This window comes from Polistes fuscatus, unplaced genomic scaffold, assembly GCF_010416935.1.
Source record: "Polistes fuscatus isolate 324 unplaced genomic scaffold, CU_Pfus_HIC Scaffold9, whole genome shotgun sequence".
NCBI classification, from domain to species: domain Eukaryota; kingdom Metazoa; phylum Arthropoda; class Insecta; order Hymenoptera; family Vespidae; genus Polistes; species Polistes fuscatus.
In genome coordinates, this window is record NW_025113173.1 from 7,727,856 (window position 1) to 7,751,628 (window position 23,773).

The 23,773-nt window shown below is 40.4% G+C and overlaps 1 protein-coding gene and 1 long non-coding RNA gene across 2 annotated transcripts in view; one reads left to right on the plus strand and one right to left on the minus strand.

The window, feature by feature from the left end:
* Positions 1 to 1,581: 1,581 nt before the first annotated feature.
* LOC122525312 lies at positions 1,582 to 7,440 on the minus strand. Its single transcript, XR_006305748.1, has 2 exons — positions 7,119 to 7,440; positions 1,582 to 1,654 (listed from the first exon to the last, which is right to left on the minus strand). It is a non-coding gene; the product is annotated as an uncharacterized LOC122525312 (long non-coding RNA).
* Positions 7,441 to 10,767: 3,327 nt separating this feature from the next.
* The window catches only part of LOC122525314 (acetylcholine receptor subunit alpha-like 1), a 111,522-nt gene continuing 98,516 nt past the window's right edge, over positions 10,768 to 23,773 (plus strand). Inside the window, exon 1 of the mRNA XM_043648035.1 lies at positions 10,768 to 11,328. The gene's annotated coding sequence lies outside the window, so the exon portion shown is untranslated. The remainder of the gene's footprint in view (positions 11,329 to 23,773) is intronic.

A 23,773-nucleotide genomic window follows, 5' to 3' on the forward strand; every position in this document is an offset into this window, starting at 1 on the left:
CGTGTCCATTCCACTACCGGTTTCGTTTCTATTCGAATTAGAAATGAGTCTAATGGAAAGTTGCTTCTTCTCTTTTATTTTCTATTAGCGATTTTTTTTCTTTCTTTTATTTTAATTTAATTATTTTTTTTCTCAAATTTCGAATCCGACCTGTGCGTAATTTTTTATTTTCTCACAAAAATCATATCTTACAATAATGAACGACAGGGGATACTTTGTTACAAATATTCGTACTATTTCATATGATATTAAAATTTCTTTTGCGACAACCTGTATTAAAGCATAGATCACACTAGCTTACACACTCGAGTCTTGTCTACGTTGCACGTACTGTATCCGGCAGGTGTAAGGAATATGCTCTGTACATTGGTGCATCAAAATTCACTACGGATACTCTCTCACTCTCTCTCTCTCTCTCTCTCTCTTCCTCTCCACACACTCTTCTTATCCCGTCGCTGGCATACGAAGTTGCTAATAGTCTAGTAAATCGAGTGCAATTTACAATGATGTATATCGTTTTACGAGGACTCGTGTCGAATAACATTTTGATCGTTCAATATTAATGAAATAATATTTTTATAGGCAACTATTGAACTTTATAATATATTATTATTATTATTGAAGTTATACTTCTTTTGGCGCGTTGGGGAAAATGTAATGGGGAGTGATTTTGTTCCGAGCATCTGGAAAAACGACACCACGAAGTTTGTCGGTATTTACGACGCGCGGCAAAGCGATTTCAAGTATACGGCATAAAGTTGTCTTCTCTTCTTCTTCCCCTTTTTTTCTCAAGCGGGTCACCCATTCAAATACTAATCGTACTCAGCGCTGCTTTACTTAAATGATCGAAGCGAGAACTAATGCTGTAACCGCGCCATGGCTGTTGACGCGTGAAGTAATTCGATATATCTCTCTTATATTTAGTGTGGACTGATATCTATATTTTGATATTTTCTTTTTCTCTTTTTTATTCTTTCTTATGTATATATATATATATGTAATAATAATTATTTATTTTTTTAAGTTATTTTTTTTCTTTGAAGTTTTTTTTTGAAGCTATTTTTGAGGTTATTGAGGTTATATTCGTTTTGGTACGGCAAAGAAGTATAACTTCTTACGTGCGTACATAAGTACACACACCAGTTTTTATTATTATGATCGGATTTTATTCTCGCGTGACATAGTTGGCAGGAAAGGAAAGAAAAAGAAAAAGAAAAAGAGAGAAAGTAGTAAAGGACAGTGTGCATCGATCGAAAGAATCATAAATCATTTCTATAAGGACGAAAAGAACCAAAAAAAAGGAAAAATAAAAAAAAGAAAAAAAAAAGAAAAAAAAGAAATATAAAGGAAGTTGAGCTTATCTGTCAAAGAAAATTCATTTTCTAACGTCACCAGGTTAATCTTCCGAATTATTCTTCCGGCTGGTATAGCAGCCCGGAGGTGTATGTCCATCGGTCTATCGCTATTCACACTCAATTTCCAAACTTTCTTGAAAGATCGATCGAGTCCCATCAGCTCCTTCGTCCGGTTTGTTCCCTTCTTCGCACCACCCTTTTCTCCTTCTCTCCTTCTTCCCTTTTCACTCGACGTAATCCTTATTTAGGTGTGTAGGTAACCATACCATCATAACCAAGGGACATTCCCCTACCATCAGCTTAAATAAAATTAATAAAACATGTTCATGGATCTTTAACAAGTGTTAGAATTTATTCCTGGTAATGTAGTGTACAGTAGTAGTGTACAGGCTGATTCAGTCAATGTTTGCATAATAATTAATAAGATATTAACGAACTTAAGAGAATAAATTAGTTTTTAGAAGAGCAACGATGTAACGGCAAGCATTTTTGAACGAGCCGTATATTTGATAAAAACAAAGAAAAAAGATGCGATTATTAATTTATGATAAAATCATAATCGATGAAATAAAAGTGATCATTCTTAGAACAATACATTTGGATGATTATTTTTTCCAAACGGCTACGTTAATTGTTCGAAAGTTCAACTTAAGCTGGGTGTTTTCAAGTTGCCAAACGATGTAAATCAAGCGATCGGCTTTGTTCTTCGCTTCGAAAGAGAGATAGTTTAGCGATGTTTCTCCTAGAACTATTCCGATACACGAGTAATGCAACACTTTGTTCTTGTCTCTCTCTCTCTCTCTTTCTCTCTCTCCTTATCTAACCTATCTTTTTCTCTTTCTCTCTTTCACTCTCGCTACGTTGTATCGTTGAAGCGAATTATTAATCAATTCCGAACCTCGAGAATGTCCTCTCAGACAGAAGCAATCTTCCTTAATCACGACGAAAGTTACAGTTAAAATCGCATTCTTGAAATTTCTCTTCACGTGTCTACCGAGAAGCTTAGAAAGAGAGAGAGAGAGAGAGAAAGAATGAGAGGTAGGGATATTACTAGTGATGGGGGGTTAGAAAGCAAGGGTTAGAAGAGGATATACACTTGCAAACATACAGGGTTGACTGAAAAGAGCTTCCTGACGTGTACCGGTAATTAATGTGGTCTCACGCATCGACCAACCTTCTATTTCACGAAGAAAGGGTGGATGAGGGGGTAGAAGGAGAAGTAGTGGGTGAAAGAAAGGATGGTGGAGTGGATGAAGGAGGAAGGTGAAGTGGAGGGCTGTGAGATAAGCTGAAATCCCATTATAGTTCGTTGTTGGATTCTCTTGGTATCCACCGAACAGTCTGAAGTCATGTCTCTAGTTTCTCTCTGTCTCTCTCTCTCTCTTTCTCTTTCTCTTTCTCTTTTTGGTAGAAGTGGGAGAATGAGAGCAGCCCCGTTTTGCAGTTCCAGGATAATGGCCAGGGCGGTGTCGGACTTTAAATGACTGTTTGTGCTCGCGGTTCGTAAATTATGCCGACCCCTTTAGGGACACACCCGGTATATATATTCTAGCTACGTATGTACATATGTAATACGTAGCTACCTTGATACTAGTATACGTGGCTAAGAGAACAATATTAACGTTCCTCGTCTGGTGTTGTATCCTAGTCCTAGTCTTAGTCCTCGTCGTTATGGCTCATGCTTTGAAGATTATTATAATGTATATAGAGTTTATTTTTTATCCTTAAAATAATATTTTATTCAAAAAACTTTTCCGATAGTTTTACATCAAACACGTGTATATATGTATCAAAGTAAATACTTCACATTGTAATTCTAGAGTCAACAAATTCGTAGATACTATCGTAAAAAATAAATAGAGATAGATGAATATAAAGAAGAGAAAAACGTTTTTCTTTTTTTCTCTTGGACGGAAATTGTCGTCTGTTCTTCTTTCAATTGAGAAATAGTCAGCAGAAGAAGGAACCTAACACAAACGGAGACTCGACTGGGAAACTTGGCAGGACTAAAGAGATATACTGAAGAAGGGGGTTGAAGTAGTGTTAGGGGTGAAGGTATCGAAGTAGGAACTCTCTTTCGTCTATCTTTCTTGTGAATCCCATGGGTGTCGTCCCGTTCCTTCTGTCACCGACATCATCCGCTCGAATTCTGATCTTTCAACGAACGTTACGGGCAAGACGTTCTATCCCACGGGAGTTGGGAGCGCGCGCGCGACTGCATGAAACGAAAATGGAAAGAGAAGAACGGAGAAAGGGCTGGGAGAGGAGGAGGAGGAGGAGGAGGAGGAGAGAAAAAGTTGGTGTTTGAGGAAACATCATTAAAGCTCGAGAATGGAAGAAAGGGAATCGAATAGGTTCACGAACGCCACTCGAACGGCCTTGAGTGATCGTCTCGACGACTAACTTTCTACCTTCCTGTTTCTTTCATTCGATTAATCGACCGAACGCTCGTTACGATGTTCCTTTCGCCAAAATATCGATATTTCTTGTTTCCTTCTACATGCTGCTTTATTATTTTATTTTATTTTTTTATTTCTACAAATATGTGTGTACTTCTGTATATATATACTGTATATACTGTATATATACTGTATATTGATACTTCATTTTAAGAACAGATGCAATACTTTAAATGCATATTTAGTTTCTTAGAATGGTGTATAAAAATTTGTATGATGTTAATAAAATAAAATATAAATTACGCGAGAAGAGATTTTTGTAGAAAATTTTGTTAACACAAATTGTAAAGGTTAAACTTGTAGTTTAAGATTGTACAGGAAACTCTGTGTTATGTGTTATATTATATACTCGTGTCGCTTAACATGAAAGATATGCTTAAAGGAATATCGCGAAAGTCTAACGGAAAATAGTATTTTGTTGGCTTTATACGTAGTAAGAAAACTTTGGTCGTTTTTTTATTTCGCGTTCTGAGGTCCATTTACCGCGACATTCGCGGAATAGACGTTTGTGGAACACCAGACTGTATTATGCTCGGGGGATAAGGAATCGTTAGCTCGTAATAGTCACAACTGCGTATGACTTCGTAGAGGCATTATCCTCTGATGGCTTTGGTCTCGCCTCCCTTCCTACCAAACCTACACTTTCGTCTTGGTGCTATTACGAAGATAAAGCTTTTGCTTTATGCGCGTTCAAGTTAGCTGATGTTACGAACACAAACACGCGCATACACCTAAATAGAATCCTCGAATAATAACGTATAATACTTGCTGGAACAGGGTCGTTACTTTCAATCAAATTTATTTATCCGAACGATTAATTAATCGACGATAACGAATTAAATAAAAATCTCATTGAAATATTTTTCTTGTTGATTAATATATCGATTTAATATTTTTCGATCGAAAGTGTTTTCATTAAAAATGATGATCGCTCGTTTATGTCTTTTTTTTTATTTTTGTAAATCAACTAATTTGTTTCAAACAAGTTTAAAAATAAGAAACACTTCGCGGAGAGTATTATTTAGTTGAAACAAGAATAAGTTTGTTCTCTCGAGATTGTTGTAATTGAGTTACTTAAAGAAATCTATCGATGTATGTACGTCGATAGAGAAGAGATGGCTTATCCATCTTCAAGGGATTGAAAGGACCCTAGGGAAATCTGTCTGGTATTTGTCGCGTTTCGAGTTACTTCTTCAATCGTTTTCGTTATTTCTACGTGTACGTATGTGTATACGTATCTACCTATACAGTATGCACTCTTCTGGTAATTGCATCTCGATAAAGCATTCGCGAGCAACGATGTTATTCCAATTTTCATTGATCATCTGAAAATAATATTATCGATTGGCCTCTTACCTATTTTATCTTGTTCATTCTTCGTGTATTTTTTCTTTTCTTCTTCTTTTTTTCTTTTATTTGGAATGATTTCATCGAAATGATAACGATTCATATTTCAGCCAGGAAATAATTCCATCAATGACATTGCACATTTTCTTTCTCTCATTCTCATTTGTTCGTTTGGTTCGTTTATTCCGTCTTGTTTTCCGTGCCGATATGGCAAAGCAATTGCCTATCGAGTTATCCAACTGTTTCGAATTCCTGTGAATTTTCGCGAGACTCCGGAGCTCGCGTGTTCCCTGGTGATGCATTCGTGTCGTCCAAAGGTAACACAATTGCACCTTGGCTGACTCTCTCGGAGAAATTCCGGTGACCGTATCTCTAAAACAAGAACTTCACGCATACCTGTTTACTTTGAGGAATCCATGAACTGGGTAGAGGAGAAGGATCGAGAGTTACCGGGAATACCTCACACGTACGATACTCCAAGTCGAGAGAGGAGAGCTCTAACAACAACGTAGAACCGTGGAACACCATATCTGAGGTTGCATCGCGTTCCTGCGTGTACCCGCGTACATGAGAGAATCGCGTGTTTTCGTCGTTTCCAGAACACGTGTCCCCCTTTTCTACAACCCCTACCACTAGTTCCACCCGCTTTGTTCAAATCCCTTTAAATTGTCGGTGAAACGAACGTTCGTTACTTTGTACGACGGATAAAATACTCAAATTCTTCGCTATTTTTTGTTCGACGAATTTTTCTGATTATTTTTTATTTGACATTGAATTTTTTCTTAATGGTATATATTACGTAGAGCTTTTGATTTCAATAATAGAACATTTTTCTGTCTACGGAGACAGTAACATTTTTCGGGTCGGAAAATTGGAAGGATGTGTCAGGCATGGAATACAAGAGAAAAGAATCATATATATTCATTTGGAGGGGTTGCTTGACGTTGACTTCCGAGAATGATAGAAGAGTTACGACCTACGAAAAGAGAGAGAGAGAAAGAGAAACAGGAATGGTTTGAGTCGAAGAAGGGAACTTTGCTAAAGCAGGAGAAGACTTTACTTCTTAAGAGTTATTTATCATCTTCGATTCGTTGGAGAAGGATTAGTAGGAGGAGAATTCACGTTAGAGATGTGTTAGAGCCATTAGCGTGTTCGCTCTTTGGGTGTACGGAAGTATCGAGGGGCTTCTCAGTCGGTCCATTAAACGTAACAATTCTGAGATCATCCGCAACGTTCGGAAAGGTCGAGAGGCTGCACGTTCGCATTGGGAAAGGGAGAGAAGTCGGTGAACGAAGAGAATGGGAAGTGCAAAGAGGGTAGAAAGGAAAAAGGGAGAGAGAGAATAGGATGTGGTGTGCAAATGCAGGAACGTGTTCGATACTGACGTATCGAATAGGGCTTTTATTGTAAGACATTCAATACTGAGGATGTTTCAAGGAAGGAGAACGAAGGGTGGAATAAGTTTGGACGAGCGCAGGATAAGCGCAGAGTTTTCGTTTTTCTTGTTTTTTTTTTTTTCGTAGCGCGCTGCTGCTGCTGCTGCTGCTGCTGACGCTTCTGGTCTCTGTTCAGCACCCTCTGACGAGTCGACCTCGCACCGGCAGTGTCAGTATCGACTGGGGTAGGTACCTCGCTTTGCGAAGAACGACGAGGGTGGCTAGAAAGAGGTGACGTAGTGGGGGAGAAAGGGACATGGAAGGGTAGATGCAACGCGGAACACACACAGAGAGAGAGAGAGAGGGAAATAGGGCGGCTCGTGAATTCTCGGTCCTGCCCAGTGCAGTATCAAAATTTTTATGTTTTTCTTTTCTTTTGAAAGATATACAGACTTATGAAGGATGCACGATCTATGAAAAAGAAAAATAAGATTTTTCTTTCGAACTCGAATGGAAAGATTTTAACGTAGGGATGTTTCTCGCGTGTTTTATCGATACACTGATAATGAGTTAACATATACTAGTATGAAAGATACGGCACTGATGGCGCGTCGGCGACGCCTCGAGGTTTCCACATGGTCTCTCTTGCATCGTAGTTGTTTGCTTCGTAGGAATTCGGTGACGATCGCGAGTCTTCGGCCACCCGTTCCTGTTGGTGCTGCCACATGGCAGCATCAGCAGCATCAGCAGCAGCAGCAGCAGCGGCAACAGCAGCAACGGCAACGGCAGTGGCGGTGTTTTGCGGGCTTGGCAAGCTTTCAGGGGCGGCACCTGCGTGATGGTAGAGAGGTTGAAGAAAGAGAGAGAGGAGTAGGATGGTAGAGGAAGAGTGGAGGATAGTTGGGGCGGGGGTTGGTTGGTGTCGGCGCGCAGGAGTGGCGGCGACTCGGGCGGGTTCGGTCGACTTCGCAAGTCATCGCCGACGTCTCGCGTTGGAGCTTCCACATGGGGTTGGTATTGGCTCCCGGGGCGCAGGGTGGCTTGTGCGGCGGGGCTCTAACCGGAGAGCGACTTCAACCGTGGAACGGACCGAGAGAGAGAGGGAGATAAAAAGAGAGAGTGAGAAAGGAAGGAAGAAGAGAAGGAGAAAGAGAAGGGTGACGGAGGGTGGAGTGTAGAGCGACGGCTCGCCACAACACCCCCCCGAAACGAGCAGAGAGCGTCAGTGCTAAGGTGGGTTGCTCGCTCGGAACATTGTCAGAGAGAGAGAGAGACGCGTCCTGGGAGTGCCTGCTGCTGGTTGCTGGTCGCTGGTGTGCTGTAAACGTCGCTGCTGCTGCTCCTGCTGTTGCTGTTGTGCCGCTGCTGCTGCTGTTGCTGGTGCTGGTGCTGGTGCTGGTGCTGGTGCTGGTGCTGGTGCTGCAGGCCACGCAGGCTCCAAAGAGAGAAAGAAAAAATATGCCGTGGACCGGCCGACTGATTACTCTCTTCGTATAAAATAGAAATAAGTTTGCGCGCGCGCGCGGAGGTGTGTGTGTGTGTGTAAGTACGCATGCATGCACGCGCGCACGCACGCACGCAACCCTGACGTTTCGGAGATAAAGTTGACGCGCACCCGGCGACGACGACGACCACTCTCCGGTGGATGTAAAGAAGAAGAAGAAGAAGAGAAGGAAAGAGAGAAGAGAGAGATAGCACGCGCGCGCACATACAACTTGGCACGCAAGCTTCCACGCAAGCTCTCGCACGCAAGCTCCCACGCACGACGACGAAGAGAGGACGCGCAGTTTCCGAAGAAGACCGCCGAGAGGTACGCGTCGAGCGCTGCTTCCTCGCTCCTGTTGTCGCACAGGAGAAGGAAGAAGAAGTGGAAGAAGAAGGAGGAGGAGGAGGAGGAGGAGGAGATCAAGTTAATTTTAACAAGAGGAATAAGAGAGGTGGAGGAGGAGGAGGAAGAGGAGGAAGAGGAGAAGAAGAAGAAAGAAGGTATCTAAACGCGAAAAGGGAAGGAAGGAAGGAAGGAAGGAAGGAAGGAAGGAAGGCGAGTAGCATCGAAGAAGTGTAACGCAAGGGAAGGAAAAGCCGGAGACATGAGAGAGCCCAAGCGTCGTTCAACGTCCATCGGAAGGCTTAACGCGGCCGAAGAAGCGGCCTTTCGGTTTGTCGGTTAGACATCGTATTATTCTCTTAACGGACGAGAAAATATTGATAGCGAGAAGGAAGAGTGATAGAGGAGAGAAGAGCGAGGGTGGGAAGAAAGGAAAGAAAAAGGTGTGTCGAGGCAAAAGGAAAAGTCGGTAGGAAGCGGAACGAAGAGGTGGTGGAACAGTAGGCGGAGGAGGAGGAGGAGGAGGAGGCGGAGGAGGAGGTCAGCGTGGCGTTGGAGGTAGCGGTGGTGGTGATGGTGGTGGTGGTGGTGGTAGTGGTGGTAGTGGTGTAGTGGTGGGTGCTCTCTAGGTGAATGATCGTCGTCGGCCTCGTGGAAGAGGCGTCCGCCTCTTATGCGGGCTGCCGCACGTGCCGCATCGTCGTCGTCGTCCTCCTCGGCACCGACTAGCGGCGGAGAACGTGCGGTTTTGGAGCGATTAACGAGAAACGACCAAGTGGAGGACAACGTCGTCGTCGTCGGTTTTAGAGGAAGGGAGGGAAAGAGGCCGGAGAGGAAAGAAAAGATCAGGTCGGCGGGGTACTCGATACCGGCGGGCATCGTCGTCGTCCTCCTCCTCCTCGAGCGGTGGTTTGCGCGGCAAGTGGCAAAGGGAGACAAAGTGGACGACAAAGTGGAAGAAGGCTCGAGTGGTGGTCGGCCGGTGCGTTCGTCGGCCCGGCTGCGTCTGGCAGGAGCCGCTGGATTCCGCCGCGGGATATGGCCGCTCGGAACGTTCCCTCGGATTTGTTTCGTACGACGATGACAACGGCGGGATCGGCTAAGAAGAGAACGAAGAGGTCGTACACGTCGAGTAGCGTAGTAACGGCGAGCGCGAACGCGAGCGTGAACGCGACGAGGACGACGCCGAGGACGAGGGCAACGAGAGCAACGAGGGCAACGAGTACGCCGACTACCGCTACTACCACTACTACTACCACTACTACTACTACTACTACTACTATTGCTGCTGCTGCTGCTACTGCTGCTGCTGCTGCCGTTACTGCTGCCGCCGCCGCTGCTGCCGTTGTTGCTGCTGCTGCTGCTGCCGCTGCTGCTTTTATTATTACCGCTACGAGGACTGCAAAGACGACGAGAACGACGAGGACGGCGAGGACGAGGACGACGTGGACGACGACTGCCGCTACCGCGACTGCTGTCCCTGCTATCGCTACAACTATTACTGCTAGTACTACTATTACTACTACTACTAATACTATTGCTCCTCCTCCTACTACTACTACTACTACTACTACTACTACTACAACTACTTGTACTAATACGACTAGTATCACTGGCACGGATATCGGGCTAATAGAAAAGAAAGTGCCGTTACCGGCGACGAGCGGTGCGACGGGGACGACGATGACGAGAGAGTTCCCTTGCAAGAAACAGAAGCCGACGACGAATAGCAGTTCGAGCAATAACGATACTACTACTATTATTGCTAAGGATAATAATAATGCGATCAAACGATCGAAAACGGTCAGGACGATCACGGGGGCGGCGTTGGTCTCGTTGAAGGAATTCGTCTTAAGGAAAATAAGGGGTTACGGTTACGCGTCGATGTTGTTCGCGCCGACGAGAAAGTTAAAGATGCCGATAAGAGTGACGATGTTGTTGTCGATGGTAGTCGGTCGCGCGGCCGCAGGAGCCGCGACTCGTCCTCGCTCCTTCCTCCTCCAAGGGCCTTTGAACGGTCGCTGCTAGCGGAGGCAACGGTCGCGTGTCTCCTCCTTCTCGGTCCTCCTCGTTCAAAGCGGAAGCAGTGCCGTTCTATTGCCGTCCGGATCTTTTCTCGGGGCTATCTTCGTCGGTTCTTCTTCTTCTTCGTCGTCGTCATCGTCATCGTCAGCGTCAGCGTCAGCGTCAACTTTCAAGTCAACGCCATCGTCGTGTCCATTAACGTCAAGGTCATCGCCATCATCCTCCTCGTCAACATCGTTGTGGTTGTCGGTGGTGTTGGTGCTCGGTGCTTCTTCTAATTCTTCTACTACTTCTACTTCTACTTCTACTACTACTTCTACTTCTTCTTCTACTTCTACTTCTACTTCTACTTCTACTTCTACTCCTACTTCTACTTCTACTTCTGCTTCCTCTTCTTCTTCTTCTTCTTCTTATTCTTCTTCTTCTTCTTCTTGTACTTGTTCTTGTTCTTCTGCTACTCGAAGTGTTCACGTTAAACCGATCTCGTCGTTGTTCGGCGTAATCGACTTGAAGGATTTGAAGCGCGCGTTCGCGTTAATTCTCGACGCCGGCGTCGAGATAGTCGCGGCGACGACGACTGCAACGACGACGACTAGAACAACGAGGACGAGCGTGACGGACAACAATAATAACGACGACGACGCGGATTACTTTGGTGTGGACTCGTGGAGGACGAACAAGACGAAAACGAAAACGAAAAAGACTAAGACAGAGACGTGGACGACGTGGTGGACGTGCAGTCGGGGGATATGTGTGGGTGCGCCACGTCGACTGGGCGGCGAGGACTGGGGACTGCTGCGGGTAAATCGGCACCACGGGCCACGAACTTGTCGTGCTCGAACCCACGTAGAACGCCCGGGCTTAGGTAGCTCGTCGTCCTTCGGCGTTATTCCTCACCGACGCCCGCGGGCAATGTGCCCACCCGACGAGATAACTACGTGAGTTTCTCATCATTTATCCCTTTTTATCTCATTCGCATATTTTTCCTTTCTTTTCTTTTTTCTTTCTATTACATTATTTCCATTCTTTCATTTATCACCCCTTTATATATATTATTAATTATTAACAATGAAACGGGTGATTAAGATTTTCAATGAAACAGGTAGAATGATATAATGGCAAAGTAAATTAGATAAGAGAAGCATTAAATGAAATAAATCGAATGTTGGAAATAGTATGAAAAATGAATGGCAATGTGTGTTAATACAGTAGATGATAATGTCACTGATACGAAAACCATAGATGAAGTAGCGTTCGAAATTTAACAGATGATTAAATAAGAGAGAGAGAGAAAGAGAAGGGGGTGGATAGATAGAGAAAAAGAGGAGGGATACCTCGGATAGGCTAGCCGAGTTTAAACTTTTATCGATTCGACGAGGATGAGGTGCGGTGCGGTGCGGTACGGAGACAACGCGCCGCGTGCGTGTCATTGAACTTTCGGTGGATTCTACGAAAGATATCGACGGTGCCGACGTCCTCTGCAGACACACACACACACACACGATGTACATTCGAATCTTCGAACCACGAGTTTCTGGATCATTTTCATTTAGTCCTCCTCCTCGTCGAACGATCTAATTTCCTACTACGCTCGATTTCAACATTTTCATATACGTCATCGCTCTTACCACATTTTCGTTCCGCGTTTTTTCCCTCGTTAAATCTATCCATCTTTATATTTCCATCGGAACGCGTTGGTAGATTTTTTTTCGGGACAGACACATTTGTCAAAGTAATTAGAAGAAATATAATATTAGTAAAGGGAATAATCTAAAACGAGGATGAAAAAAGACAAATGACGGATATTTTTGCGTCAATGGAATATGGTAAAAGGGGATAAATTTAGTCTCATATCCGATTATTAACGTCGAATGTAACGTACTCGCATATATTACGAACTATGTGATTTACTGTAAAAAATATCTATCTATCTATCTATATATATACATACATATGTATATATTCATATTTCTTTTGGACGTTATCGTATCCGATAGAAATCCGATCGGTTGGAGATTAAAATAATCGACTAGCTTTTCGAGAACCAACGTCTAAAGCAAGCTCAATGCCGAGCTCTACCGAAGAGTAATCTTATTTCAGCGAGTCCGCTATCATCTGAAAATCCACTTTAAGAAGTCCGTTGAATGCGGGGTAGGCAACGTTTTCCGGTCAAGGTACGGTCTCTTTAGTCAAGAGAAAGAGAGAGAAAGAAAGAGTATCGTGCTGCTGGTGCTGGTGCTACTGCTGCTTTCCTGACTTGCATCTCTAAAGCTTTTTTCAAAAGCACGACGAAGCGTGTTGTAAAGCACCGTTCATATATGATATCTGTGTATGTATCTGTGTACGTATGTTTGCATACATGTACTTATGTGTGTTTCTTCTTCTTCTCCTTCTTCTTCTTTATTTTTTTCTTTCTCTCTTTTTCTACTCGATGAAAATTCTACGGACTTGGGAAGCTTCGAGAAAGATAGGCAGATAAACAGAGGGAAAGAGAGAGAGAGAGAGAGAGAAAGAGAGAAAGTGAAGTATAGGAACAGAGAAGGAGAAAGTCGAGCGTGCAACAATTCGGAAGCAATCGTCCGTTTCTACGCATGCAAATTTTCTCCCTCCATTTCTCTTTCTCTCCGTACGTGAAACGAGACGTGAGATATCGTTTAAATAATTTTGCGCTATTATCCATCGTTATCATAAAAAATATTTAAAATTCGTTGTTTCTCTCTCTCTCTCTCTCTCTCTCTATCTCTTTCTATTTATTTATCTTACGATCGTACGTGTTTTCATCATCGACGAAGACGAGCCGAGAAATGATCGCGTATTTGATTCTCGTAGGCTTCGTGATAATAAATCATCGTTAGGGATAGAAAAAACAATTTTACTCGATAGTTCGGAAGATGTATGAAAGAAATAAGAAGCAAGAAGTGTCATTAGGTGAAGGAAGGAGAGAACTGTCATCGTCACGTAGGCTATGTTTGATACGTCGTCCAATGATTTACTAATCGATAATATATTTATGTTATTTAAATTTATGATTCGCTTATTCAATGATACTCCCTCACGACGAGATGAGATTTGCATTCAAATTAACGTCTACTATCTTCCTTCGTATTCGATCCAAATTTCTATCTATCTTTCTATATATATATATCTTTCTCTGTTCCTCTCTTTGTTTCTCACCCTTTTTCTTTCTATTTCTCTCTCTCTCTCTCTCATAACAAAGTTCGCGCTATGATTGCACGAGATTCCATAGAAGTAGTACTTCAGTTCAAAGTTTTCGAATCTCCCTACGATATGCAGTTTCTTTCTGTGGTAGGAGGATACGGGGAATGAAGTACGATGCAAAGGAATATCATCATCTCGTTCAAACTAGGAGAATCCTTAGGGTAGTCCGCAAAACGTTCGGATATCTAACAAACTTAGTTTACTTGCTTCTTGCACTTTTTCTCTATCTCTCCTTTTCTTTCTTTCTTTTTGTCTCTCTCTCTCGAAAAATTCGTCTCGATAAATCCTCTATAATTCTTTTTAAATAAACCTATAACGATTTTATCTCCTATTTATTATTTATCTTCTCTTTCTGTTATCGTTATATTTTTTCACTATTTTCCAAAAAGGGATCGAATCGAAACGATTCCATAATCATTTTTATCTATCAAAGGATACCCACTAGATTGAGGGAAGACCTTTCTTTTTAATATTCCATAGATCAATTTTCTTTGTCTCTTCGCATGAATACTCATTGATGGCCAAGTTTATTATTTGATAAAAAAAAAAAAAGAGAAAAAAAGGAATGAAAGGAAAAGGACGAACAAAAAAACACGCAAAATAGCAGAAAAAGAGAGAGATAGAGGGAGGGAGAGGATACAAAAAAAAATAAGAGGAAACACGGTAAAAGAGGAAGAGAATGAAAAGTTTCGTTCACTTCATATGCGAAAATCGGATGGGGAAAAAAGGATTCGTGGTAGTAGTAGTAGTAGTAATAGGGTATGGGTTGGATTCTGGGAACATCGAAAAATTGCAACGGCAGCCTTTTGAAGCTTTTACCGTACGCGACTGGTACAATCGAAATGCTAATTTTTGTCCGGCCAAAGGAAGCGTGGACGAATTGCATTTTTCATTTCGAAGCGAGGAAAGGTGGCAAAGCGGGATAGGTGTGTACGGGGATAGGGGTTGGTTGGTTGGTTGGTGTGTAGGGGTGGATGTGGGAGTGGGCTGACGGTCGGGGGAGGGGAATGGTTGACGCCGCTGCGGAGTCACGGATGCAGGTTAAAGCGGCCGAGTTTGCCAGCCTTCCACCCTCTTTTTCTCTCTCTCTCTCTCTTTGCAACCCCCCACTAACCCCCTTCTCTGAACCTCGCGCCACGGTGTGAAGTACCGGCGTTACACTACGGTGCAAAGTGAGGCGTATCCACCGCGTTGCTGCTGCGCTGCTCCATTTTCTCTCCTCTTTCCTCTTTCCCTCTCTCTCTCTCTCTCTCTCGCTCTCTCTTTCTCGTCGTGACTTGAGTATATCCTACACACATATACACTCATATACGTAATATACACAGGTGGATGTCGAGCGCACACAAGCCGATAGAAAACTTTGTAATGCAAATGTTTCGAAATAATAATTTCCAGGCAGTGTCGTGTCTCGTCGTTTGGTCTCTCTCTCTCTCTCGTTCTCTCTCTTTCTCTGCTTCTCACTCTCTTTCTTGTAACGATAGTAATGGTACTAGTAGTATCAACAATAGTAATAGACTTTATGTTTCTACGACACGAAGTTATCGAGCGTGTTCCTTCCCTCGTCATTTTTATATATTTGTTTCCTTTAATAAGTATCCCCGTGCTTTTCTTATCTTTCATTCTTTCTATCCAGTTCCTATATAATAAGGGAGGGAAAAATCACGTGGAAAAGTATTATCTTCTACGTTGCGTGTAGCCGATGGGGTACAAAACGAGGTAACAAGATTAACCGTGAGTTACAACGAAGGGTCATATCGTAAAGAATTAAAGTTTGCTAGAAAGTTGATAAAAGTTTCGGTTCATTCGTTCTACATCGTATTATCCCCCTTTACTCTTTTCATTCTTCATCTACCTCCTTCTCCTCCTCCTCCTCCTCCTCCTCATTTTTATTCTCCTTCTTCTCTTTATCCCTTTCTCTGTGACCACGCCCTGCAGTTGAAATTGTTCAGTATTAGAAACTAGTAACCCGATTTGCACAAAGTATGTTTTACCAAACGAGAGAAACCTTTCACCAAGTTGCTTAGATTCTCATCGTCATCGCATTACGATCGATGCGTGTGTTTCTATTGGATTATCGAGTATTGTAATAATAATAATAATAATAATAATAATAGTAATAATAACAATAATAATAACAATAGTAATTGAAAGTATAAGCGTACAATCGTTTATGATCGTCGTTTACTGTTATCGAATCGATTCCTATTTTTACCGATCTTTTTATTTAGCATTATTTTCTTTTTATTCTTGTTACAAATATAAATTCAAATGAATTTATTTTTTTATTTGAATTTTGAAGTTAAGCGTAATCTTCGATTAATACCGAAATAGCAAAAGTTATATTTGTTATTTATATCATTTATTATGATGTAATAAATACGCAATTGGGGTAAGAGTAATCAAGAGATTAAACCGATTATTCGAAATGTGAAATTGAATTCGAACATATAGACGAGCTATTATTTGCAATAATGTCTTCATTTGGTCAATAGGATAACTCATTTCTGGTAATGTAATCTTCTTCTATAATAGGAGATTTAGTTAGAAAATTGATCTTTTTACAATAGAACGGTCCTCCCGGACCATTCCAACTTCCTACTCGTATTTCTACGTTTTCCTAATAGAAATAAGAGATGTTCGAAAATGGAGCTCTTATTCTTTCGATACAAATACAGTTGGTAGTAAATTATAGTTCTTCGATAACAAAAGACCGCAGTGTGTTACGAAACGAGGGAAAGAGAAGGATTGGGATAAATGGGAAGAGAAAGGTGTAGGCTTTAATTACTCGTAAGATGATTTGGTTTGTAGTACTCGAAAGTTCAAGTCGTTGGATTAAGTTGCCCTGTGGTTTTAATGATCGTCTCACACCAGATTAGGAAGAGAAATAACCCTTAACAGTTTGCTAAGACTGATAATAGTATTCCATGGAATGGTTTATCCAATCTATACAACTTTATATTTTATATGATACTAAAAAATATCAACAAATAATATGAAAAAAATGATAAAAGATCTGAGAAAGTTGGGAATATATTCAATATTGATTAGAGTATTTAATTATAAAGAATATTTATCTCGTGAGTACGGATTTGCGTGTGTTTTTATCCACTAAATAGGTGTTCATTGTATTGGTAAACAGAAGAATACTCTTTCGATAAGGCGAATACCTTTCGGCCGATCCTTTTAAGGTATACTTTAGCTATACTTTAGCTATACGAAAAGGGAAAATAGTCTGAGGGCTTATATCGAGATAAAACGTGACTAGCTAGCTAGTGGAAGAAGAAAAAAGGGAAGATTACGTTTCGGCAATTGCTAGTGGAAGGAAAAAGGAAGGAAAGAAATAAAAATACGAAAGGAAGGAGAAGAAGGTAGGAAGGAAAGAAGGATGGGTGGGAGGGTGGGGCGGGGGTGATAGTAGAGGCGAACGTTAAAGGGAAGAAAGCGGCCGAAGGATACGGAAAAAGGGAATTAAGCAACGACCCACAAATCCGGCGTTCGCCGTTCAGTGAGAAAAAGGAAGGTATATCTAAAGGGAGGAAAAAGTAAATCGAATCCAAAGAATAGCTGTGATCCTCGTGTAAGCGCTTACGCTTGAAGAAGGACAGAATGTCCGAAGGATAGAAAGAAAGAGAAAGAAAGAGTAGATGGGAGGAAAAAAAAAGAAAATAAAAGAAACAATTCGACGAAAGCGAACGAGGTATTTCCATACGGAACAAAAGTTTTCTTTTTACTCGGTTCGGGAACCTTTTAAATATTATATAGAAAACGTATAAATGTTTTTGTTTATTTAATTCGTTTTTCACGCAACGGAAAAAGAAAGGGATACTCCGTTAGTGTTTTATAAAAAAAATTTATGACCACGTACGAATGCATGTCTTATACTACTTATATTTCGTATCACATATAAATGCCTGACTTGTACTACTTGGAAACGTCTGACCGCGTATATAAATGCCTCGGTTTTTACTATTTAATTGTTTGACCATTTATAAATGCTTGACTTGTACTACTTACATTTCCGAGCATATATAAATGCCTGACTCGTACCACTTGGAAACGTCTGACCATACACTTGTTCGGTCTTTTAACTGTAAGAAAAAAATTCCACGGCATTTATCGAATGACAAGACTTGTCACACCGTGATAACAAGGGGCTTCGTTCTTTCGTACTTTCTTCTTCTTTCCAAAAACGCTGTCCACTTTTCTAACGTTAATCGCGAGCACATATTTGAGAAGAACACGAGCGAGAGAGAAAAGTTCTTCCTACTTTTGCATCGACGACGACGACGACGACGAAGACGACGACCATGGAGGACACGAACTTTTCTAAAGTGGTCTCGTCGTTATTTTACAACACCGTCATAGTTTTCTTCTCTTCTCTAAAGGTAAACTTCATAGGGATACTTGAACGAAAACGTCAAGATCTCTTTTTCAGACTTTCGAACACTTAAAGGCGTTAACCTTGATGGGTCTTAAGCGATTTTTATCGTCTAATCATTCTCCGCTTCTTCGAATTCTTCCTCGGACTAAGGTCGAAGAATTTTTTATTATTATTTTCTTTTTTTTTTTTTTAAGACAATAGATATGCTATAGAATATAAATAATGCAAAGTTTGAAGTTTGTTTTCTCTCTCTCTCTCTCTCTCTCTCTTTCGAAGGTTCGTTCTATCGCTTTAATAACGAGAAAAATGATACGGCAGTAGGATTTTTTTGTTATTTTTTATAGGAAAAAAAGCCTTACAGGTTTTCTCTTTTTCCCGAAGCGAAAACGACTTCAAAGAATTGACTACGAACGCGAACGGCAAATGCTTGCTTTCTCTATCACGACGTACCTGCATATGTATTTACGCGAGTACAAACGCGTACCTATCTATCCCAGAATCCGTTTGGATCGTATCGAATTGGTGCGATACCCGATTTCCATTTTCTCTTCTTTCTCTCTCTGATGTTCGCTCGCTCGCTCGTTCGTTCGTTCGTTCGTTCGTTCGTTCGCTCGTTCATTTTTCTTTTCGTTTCTCTATTCTCGGACTTCGTGGCTTTACTACGAAAAGTGAGCCGAGCTCGTCGATTCATTATCGCTACCGATTTTTTTCTCTCTCTCTCTTTTTCTTTGAAAAAAGAAGCAAAAAGTATCCCCCTTCATCAGCAGCCCCGTTCCCCTGGACCTTCCTGGTATCATCAAAAAAAAAAAATAAAAGAAAACCCGTAGATGGCACCTTCGTTCATGATGCTAAGCCGAGCCAATAGGAAGCCGGTAACGAACACCAAGCCCGTCGAACTTACCGTAAATGGAGCAAAAACACTCTGCCAAATTAAAAAATATGGCAACGGTCCAAAGCGGCACACACGTTGGCTGGCACGAAGCTACGCTTCTGATTTCCTTTCTTTTCCATTCGAGGCCGGTTCACTCACGCGGACATCATCGGTAGAATTATTCTCGCGAAAATCCCAGCTATTTTTTCGCCCTGTCGAATACTCGCGGGATACCCAGAGAATTACACGTTTTCTTCCTTCCTTCCTTCCTTCCTTCTTTCCTTCCGTCCTTTCTTCCTTTCTTTCTTTCTTTCTTTATTTATTTATTTATTTCTTATTCATTCTTCTATCTTCCCCTTTACCCCTTTGTTTTTAACTTTTTTTTTCTCTGTCTACTAACAAGTATCACCCTTTGTTTGATTTCTTCTCTCTTTCTCTCCCTGTCATCGTAAAATGAGTTAATAGTAAATTGCAAAAACGTGAGATAACCGCATAGTTAATTATTACATAAGCCGGTATTTTAGTTTGCCGATGTACTTTGCCGCTCGGCGAACTTTCCAGACCACAAAAAATTCGTATAATAAGGCGAGACGAACTTTTTCTCTTTCCTTTTCTTTTTTTTTTTTGTTTATTTTCTTTCCCCCCTTTTTCAACGAAATTTTGTCCCCCTCAACGGGTTTTTTTTTTTATCTTTTTGAAAAGTAACGTAAATTGTGAAATATTAAAAGGCGCGTTATTGTTCATGCAAATAAATAAATCACCAATGCGATGGAATTTAATTTTTTAACTTATAAGTAAAATGTGTGTGTGTGTGTGTGTCATAAATTAGAAATCAAACGTTAACGATAATAGTTTCGAAGAAAATAAGACCCAAAAGTTAAGAAATGTTGTTAAAATTCAACGTATGTATGTATAGAAGAGTATTACGTTCACTTATGACACAATGCCACTGATTTTATTTTTGTACTTTTTCCCCTTTCCTATCCTTATTCTTCGTCAGAAAGTGAATGCAACGACGATTTCTCATCTCCCTTTCTCCGTCTGATTTTTTTTTATCTTTTTGAAAAGTAACGTAAATTGTGAAATATTAAAAGGCGCGTTATTGTTCATGCAAATAAATGAATCATCAATGCGATGGAATTTAATTTTTTAATTTATAAAATTAAATATTATAATTAGTAAAGTGTCTGTGTGTCATAAATTAGAAATCAAACGTTACCGATAATAGTTTCGAAGAAAATAAGAGCTAAAAGTTAAGAAATGCTGTTAAGATTCAACGTATGTATGTATAGAAGAGTATTACGTTCACTTATGACACAATGCCACTGATTTTATTTTTGTACTTTTTCCCCTTTCCTATCCTTATTCTTCGTCAGAGAGTGAATGCAACGATGATTTTGCATCTCCCTTTCTGTGATTTCATATTCTCTCGTTCTCTCTCTCTCTCTCTTTCTATGAAATGAAGTGAAAGAAGAGTAAGCGTAAAATATCACGCGTTTAACGTACGCGATAGGAATAATTTCGAGGGTCCATAACGTTGTTTTATATTTTTATCGACACCAACCTTCGTTTACGATCGTTGCACGGGATGATCTAGCTTTACGATTTCGTGCTGTTTATTGCGCGTATAAATTCGAACAAAGCCGTCGTCGAGTGAAATGGTGGGAAGAGGGAGAGTGGGAGGGTAGAAGGGAGGAAGGAAGAGAGGAAGGAAGGAAGGGTGGAAGGGAAGTAGAGAGTTGCTGCGGGTTAGAGACGTGAATAACAAAATGGATCGTTTATAATCGAAAAAACAAATCGAAATATGTATTTGTCGGTAAAAAATGAAAAGGAAAAAAAACGAAAAAATATCGAATAAAATATTATAGAAACCAGAAAATGTAAAAAGTTATACGGGAACGTACTCTTCCATCCCCTCGCTCCCCGTTTATTTTTTATTTATTGAATTATTTATTACGTATAGATGCATTCTGGACAGGTGGTACACCATTAAAAAAAAATATTTATTCCTGTTATATTATTTATTTTTACTCGTAGAATCAGCCCACCGCCCACTGCAGCAGAGAGCCTCGATTTTACCAGATATGCAATACTGCAAATATGAATATTACAATTCGAAGAATCTCATTATATTCATATCGATATTTTTTCTTCTTCGACATTGTCATATTATTTTAACATTATGTTTTGCGAATAGAATTCTAAGGTAGAAGGAACTGTTGTAGAATAAATTCAGCCAGGAACTTTTCTTATTTCATTGGATCTTCGGGGGTCGTCATCGAGTAAGGAAAGGAAAGGAAAGGAAAGGAAAGAAAAGTCGAGAAAATGAGACGAGTTAGCGTGACACGAATGACGAAGGAATAAACGAGGATCTTTTTCCTGTTATTTTTCTGATTCTGTTTTCCCTTCTCATTCTCTCTCTCTCTCTCTTTTTTTTTATGTATCTCGGTAAAAATCCAAATAAAATTACTGTCGCGTAATTGTCAGCAAGCAAGCAAGCAAACAAACAAGCTAGCAAGCTAGCAAGCAAGCAAGCAAGCAAGCAAGTGATAAGCGTCAGGGATGCAATTGCTCTCGCAACTCTAGCTGATGGGACGGACTAATTATCGTCCCTGCTTGACGTTTTATCGCGTTCTCACCGACTACGCAACAAATATACACACACACACACACACACACCTACACACCTACATATATATACTTTTCATCGCGACTAACAGCTTTGACGCGCTACATCGTGTAACTAGCATTATAATCGGTCGGTGTATTTTTATTCCGTTTACCAAAGTTGCTCGATCGATCTCCGATATTTATCGCAAAAATATTAAACAATTAAACAACGTGGAATAGATTGTCGAATAATTTATGATAAATAAAAAAAAAAAAACTGGTGTGTGTACTTATGTACGCACGTAAGAAGTTATACTTCTTTGCCGTACCAAAACGAATATAACCTCAATAACCTCAAAAATAACTTCAAAAAAAAACTTCAAAGAAAAAAATAACTTAAAAAAAAAAATTATTATATATATATAAGAAAGAATAAAAAAAAGAAAAAGAAAATATCAAAATATAGATATCAGTCCACACTAAATATAAGAGAGATATATCGAATTACTTCACACGTCAACAGCCATGGCGCGGTTACAACATTAGTTCCCGCTCGATCATTTAAGTCAAGCAGTGCTGAGTACGATTAGTATTTGGATGGGTGACCCGCTTGAGAAAAAAAGGGGAAGAAGAAGAGAAGACAACTTCATGCCGTATACTTGAAATCGCTTTGCCGCGCGTCGTAAATACCGATAAACTTCATGGTGTCGTTTTTCCAGACGCTCGGAACAAAATCACTCCCCGTTACATTTTCCCCAACGCGCTAAAAGAAGTATAACTTCAAAAAGTAAGAAGAATGTTCTAAATCTTGGAAAAAATATATCTTTCCTTCTCTTGTCTAAGCGTTTTCAAATCCTATGGGGTGGGGGCAGGGGGAGGACGATCCAATTTGTTAGCAGGGTAAGCGTCGTTAGTAAAAAAAATAAAAAAAAAGAAGGGAAAAAAAAACTGCAGAATCCTTTGATAAAAATATTATCCCAGGGTGGAATAGGAACCGACACCGATTGTCCGTTCCGTTCCTCCTGCATCATCCACTCTTTGATTTTGTTTTCTTTGATTTTTTCCTCCTTTTATTCTCTTCCTTTCTATACCTTGAAAACACGACGAGGTTGAAGAAAGATGGAAAAAAGGATACAAAATGCGTCGCGTCTGTGACTTTGCCGTGTTTCATCCCCTCTTTTTACTTCTTCTATCTTTCTAACCCCCTACCCTCCTGTCCCCTCCCCTGCCCCCTGCCCCCTCCCCCGTCCCCCCGTCACTACTTTTTCGTTGCTTCCACCACGCACCCCGCATTTTAATGGCCGCTTCATTCATATTCATTTTCCCTTTCATTTCGAATGTTTTGAGTTAGAAAGACGACGCGCAAAACGTGTATCACCTGCTCGTTGCCGCGGGGAGGGGGAAACGGTGACATTCTTTTTGATCCTGTATATCTTGTTTCGTTATATTTTTCTTTTTTTTTCTTTTTATTTTATTCGTTAAAACGCGTACGTATCTTTCCCATTATTACGTAAACGCGAATGCATTTCTATCTAACCGTTTTATACGTGCGTCCATCGTTTGTATTCCTTTTTTCAATCCTTTTCTCATAGTCGTCGTTTATTTTTTTTCTTCTTCTTTTTTTTATTTTTCGAGCACCTATTAATTTATGGGGCTTGAAAAGAGAGAAGAGACACACAAAAAGAAATACAAAAAAAGAAAAAAAATCTAATTTTTAGGATACGAATTTCGTTAACAAAGCGGGTAGAGTTTAAATACTTTCCTACGTTATCCTAGTTATTTCCTTCTTTTTTTTTCTTTCCCCCCCACCCCCATTTGAAAGGATTTTTATCATTTTCCCCGCAGAATGACAATGTAAATAGAGTGCGACGAGAAAAAGAAAAAAATACAGAGACGAAACGGCTAGCGGTAGGAACGTTCGTTTATTCGTTCGTTAGTTCGTCTGTGTGGTTGAAATTAACTATCTTTCTGTATATCATTATTCTTCTCTCTCTCTCTCTCTCTCTCTCTCTTGATTCAGTCTCGTAAATACTTTTTTGTAACAACGATATCAATTTTAATTTCCATATTTGCTCAAGACTTCGTGCATTATATTTCGAGATTCTGCTAGTTAATTTCATGATAATTAATTCAATAATATTTTCAACGTATCACGTGTAATCGTTATTGCGTTTTTTTTTTCATCTAATTGAATAAAGAAGAAAAATATATATATACGTTTGAGGGAAAAAAGAAAAAAGATGGATAAATGATTTTTCTTCAATATTAACACGCAAATTATTCCATTATATATTTCGTTTAC